This window comes from Ictalurus punctatus, chromosome 28, assembly GCF_001660625.3.
Source record: "Ictalurus punctatus breed USDA103 chromosome 28, Coco_2.0, whole genome shotgun sequence".
Lineage (NCBI taxonomy): Eukaryota > Metazoa > Chordata > Actinopteri > Siluriformes > Ictaluridae > Ictalurus > Ictalurus punctatus.
This window is the reverse complement of record NC_030443.2, coordinates 9,419,785-9,424,988: the sequence shown is the minus strand read 5'-3', so window position 1 is coordinate 9,424,988 and position 5,204 is coordinate 9,419,785.

Sequence of the window (5,204 nt, the reverse complement as noted above, 5' to 3'; positions counted from 1 at the left end):
GATGGTTCTTTGTGGGGGGTGGGGGGGGGGGGTTCCCTCTTTTTCTTTTTCTTTTTCTTTTTCTTTTTCTTTTTCTTTTTTCTCTCTTTGTGCAAAGAGTGCTGAATATGCAGTAAGTAAAATAGGAGTATTTTCCATCTTACTTCAGGGCTTTGTTCTGTGTTTTATATGCAGAATTTCCTTTAATGTGCCAGCATTATCTGTGTCCCAAATCACACATTTATGAACCACTTATACTTTACACAACTGTGTAGTGCCTTCACACTGAAAATGCAAGCAAATTAAAGTAACAGAAGTGTGAAGCAATGGACACTTTGTCACTGATGTGTCCCATCATCCCATCTGTCTCAAAATTGTAACCGTTACTGAACAAGATGAAAGATGTTAATCAGTTGGTATTGAATCTGACACATTTTATGAATATATTGTGAAACAAAGGCACACACAGGCAGGGTTTGAAATGGCATATTATTTATTCTATCTTACATACTCTTGCTTATAATAAGATAAAAATTAGTTCATTGTTGCACTACACAGTCATGAGACTTGTCAGTGAAATTCACAGAATTGTTTTTGTACAGAGGGTACACTTTGCATGTAAAATATGTTGTATCATTTGGTGATTTAAAGTAAAAAATGAGTCACTGAGGCAGTACTGAAACACATAAACCATCAAAAAACCGCTTTAGCTTTAATTTTGTATGAACTATCATAGCCAGTTAAGAATTCAAGAGATTTTGAGGGAAAATGTTAATTACCAAAAGCCATTCAATTTTCAGATCTTTGTAACTTCCAGAGAGAGAGAGAAAAGAGGCCGGCAAGAGAACGACTGTTTATACTGTAGCTGCTTGTAACATACGTGTAACTTGCTTCATGGAAGTGTTACAACATTAGATGTAATTAAAAACAGATCAAATGTATATGTTGTTATTTTAATGTGGTATTCAAGGAATAAAACACTTAGGGACATGCTGCTATAGGAAAATAATCACATTTGAGATGGTAATACGTTCCAACACTGCTTTGTTGATTATTTTTGCTTTAACATCACATCCAGTGTGTTTTCTTCTTTACATGACATTGGCATTCAATTAAACTAACAAGCTCGTCATCTGTTGCTAACAGCTGGCAGGTAAGGTTTGCTTGATCACAAGGGAAATACATTAGCTATGATTTTTTTTATGTTATTGGATTTACAATGGATAGGGTTATTAAATATTGCCAAGAAGTGCCATGCACATAAAATCTAAATCAAAGCTGCTTCAACAAAGTATTAGTTTACGGGTGTGCACACTCATGAAACTAGGTTATTGCAATTTTTTTTTTCCTTACAAAAATGTCTGTTTTTCGCTTTATTGGTATACTTTACAATTACACATTAAAGGTGAGAAAAGATCTGATATTATTTATCTTAGTTTCATTCTTTTCACAAAAACCTGCCATTTTAACAGGGGTGTGTAGACTTTTTAGATTCACTGTAAATGAATAAATATTACACTATAATCTTTTGAGACAACAATCCATCCATTTTCTGTACCGCCTATCCTACACAGGATCTGGGGGAGCCTGGAGCCTGTCTCCAAAGAGTCTCTGGGCACAAGGCGGAGGACACCCCGGGCAGACTGCCAACCAATCGCAGGGCACAATCATGCGCGCACACACACTATGGACAATTTAGAGATGCCAATCAGCCTAGGCACAGGGAGAACATGCAAACTCCACGCACGCAGGGTGGAGGTGCGAGGCAAACGTGCTAACCACTAAACCACCGTGCCACACCAAAACTTTAAAGTGGCAAATGTGTTCAGAAGTATGAGGTCCCTGGCATCCATTACTAGACGGAGTTTAAAAAAAAATTCTATATTTATAGAATCTGAATTTCTTGATAAAGTACTAATGTGAGAGCTTTTATTGTCTAATAAGATTTTTGTGGAACCTCCACCTCATGCTGTTCATTATTTATTTTGGAAATATTTTAGAATCTTTTAAGATTATAAATTTCCACAATTCCTCTCATCAATCATAATATCAGATTTATTTCTTTGAATTTTCAGTGTAGCTACTGAATAGTACGCCTTAGGTCTTGGGAATCTAAATGGGCATAAGAGGTAAAGTGCAATCTTGGAGTTACATTGTTAAGTGTTAGAAGTCAAAGAAAGATTATATGCCTCAGGTCCTGGTCGATATTTTTTCTTTCTCTTCTTTTTCTCTGGAAAAGGTTTTTATTTTTCTCATAAGAGTTCAACAGTAGACCTGATCCTTTTTCCATGCTCTGAGTAAATGCCCATATTTTTATGTTCTTGACACTTGTCTCAGCCTACTGTCTGGTGTGTACTAAGTGATTCTGAATATACAACCCCAATTCTGAAAAAATTGGGACAGTATGGAAAATGCAAAACAAAAAAACATACAAAAAGATTCATTTGAAAATTCAGTTCACCCTGCCCTGTATTGAAAACACATTATTAACACATTATTTGATGTTTTACTTTGTATAACGGGGTCTTCGTTGCCTTATTTTGAACTTCGTAACGTGCCACGCATTCTCAATCAGAGACAGGTCATGACTGCAGGCAGGCCATGCTAGCACCCGCACTCTCTGCTTACACAATCATGCGCTTGTAATCTGGGTAGAATGTGGTTTGATGTTGTCCTGCTCTGGATGGCAGCATATGTTGCTAGAAAATATGTACTGCATTAATGGTGCCCTCAAAGATGTGCAAGTTACCCATGCCATGGACACTGACACACCGCCATACAATGACAGACGCTGGCTTTTGGACCTGACATTGATGGTCAGCTTGGATAGTCCTTTTCCTCTTTGGCCCGGAGAACACGACGGCTGTTTTGTCCAAAAACTATTTGAAATATTGACTCGTCGGACCACAAAACACGATTCCACTGTGCTACTGTCCATCTCAGATGAGACCGAGTCCAGAGAAATCAACGCCGTTTCTGGACAGCGTTGATGTGTGGCTTCTGCTTTGCATAGTAAAGTCTTAACTTGTATCTCTGGACACAGCGGCGAATGGTGTTGACTGACAAAGTTTTACCAAAGTATTCCCGAGCCCACGTCAGGATATCCATTACAGACTCATGACGGTTTTTAAGATAGTGACGTCTGAGGGATTGGAGATCACATGCATTCAGAAGTGGTTTTCAGCCTTACCCTTTACGCACCGAGATTTGACCGGATTCCTTGAATCTTTTAATGATATTGTACACTGTAGGAGGTGAAATGTCCAGAATCCTACCGATTTGTTTTTGGGGAATGCTGTTCCCAAAGTGTTGGATTATTCACTGACGCATCTGTTGGCAGATTGGCAAGCCTCGACCCATCCTTGCTCTTGAAGGACTAGACCTTTTTTGGAGGCTCCTTATATACTATGATTAGACGATTGCCTCACCTCACATTCTGATTGTTTTCACATCACCTTCTTATTTCAATTTCACATCGCTATTAGTCCTAAATGGCCCTGTCCCAACTTTTTTGGAATGTATGGAATGCATCAATTTCAAAATAAATGTTTACCTACCAAAAACTATGCAGTTGATTAGGTAAAACCTCAACTTCATTGTCTTTATACATTTTCTGTTTAAATACAAGTCAAAGTACATTTACAAATCACTCCTCTTTGTTTTTATTAGCATTTTTCATACTGTCCCAACTTTTTCGGAATTGGGGTTGTGGTAATCCTGGATATCATTACTAGGATATTTCTATATGTTTTTGCTCCTCATTGTTTTCTGTCTTCCTGATGTTGTCATGTTGCTTTAGACACTAGAGGGCTCTAAAGGTTTAAGTCAAATGCTTCCAAGATGACCATAGTGTGAATAATTTAAAAAAAAACAAACAAAAAAAACAATTCTATTCAATAAACAATTTGAAATTCACCATTCTTTCCACACTTTATTTTCTCCATTTCAACAAGTTGTTTCACAATAACTGGTCCCATAAACAGAAAACACATTACTCAAATTAACATTAACACATTAACTAAATTCTAAGATTAAAGTATAATTTCTTACTTATTGAATGTTATTAATTCATATTAACAGAATAAAGAGACTGAATTCTAAAAAAAAAAACCTCCTGTTAGGCTTCACATTCTCTCACCACAAACAAAAGCATTTCTACTTCATCACTGACATCAAACTGTTAATATATAGGCCTAATATAAACTTTTTTTTGATGATATTAACTCACATTAACATTAACTGGATATGAAATATACTACTCTACTGGTCCTTTAATTCAGCGTGAGCAGCGCGCGAGTAGTGTAGGGAAAAACATTAGACTCAACACCGAAACTCCCGCTTCACTGCTGCTCACTTCCGGTGTAAAATTTTTAGTAGTGCAGAGCTTACAAACTGCAGTTTTGTCGTCATTACACACAAGAGACATCTGCTTTACACACAGCACAAAATCGATGTGTTTTTATTGACAGGATATAATCAGCCCTGATCATCGGATGTTTCTAAACTATCGGCCCGATAGCGGGATAAATACCGCTTATCGGTGCATATATATATATATATATATATATATATATATATATATATATATATATATATATATGCACACACACACACATATATGTATGTATGTATGTATGTGTGTATATATATATATATATATATATATATATATATATATATATATATATATATATATATATATATATGTACACATAGACACTGTATACAGTGGTGCTTGAAAGTTTGTGAACTCTTTAGAATTGTCTAAATATCTGCATAAATATGACCCAAAACATCATCAGATTTTCACACTAATTTTATGGAGATGCTGATTTCTGTAAAGGAAATTATTAATTACCTACTTTGTAATAGCTCTGTTCACTCTGTTCATGTTCATCAGTGAATAATGCTGCTTGAGGTGGTGTTATGGGGATTAGTACAGAATGCTCTTTCCTCTTTCATTGACACAAACATTTTATTGTCTTCAGGAATGTCTGCATATCTGCTAAGACCTTGAAACCACCAACTGGCTCAAACTTCCTAGAACTCACTTTGTTAAGTATTGAGTGTTATCACCATACCAAGCGTTTGTTCTCTGTTCCTCGTTTTTTATTCATGTTCTTTGATCGTGTTTCTGGTTTCTCGTTCTCAATTCTTGCCTTGCCTCATTTATGCCTATTTGCTGATCACCTGACCCATTGCCTGTTTTTGACCATACTGTTGTC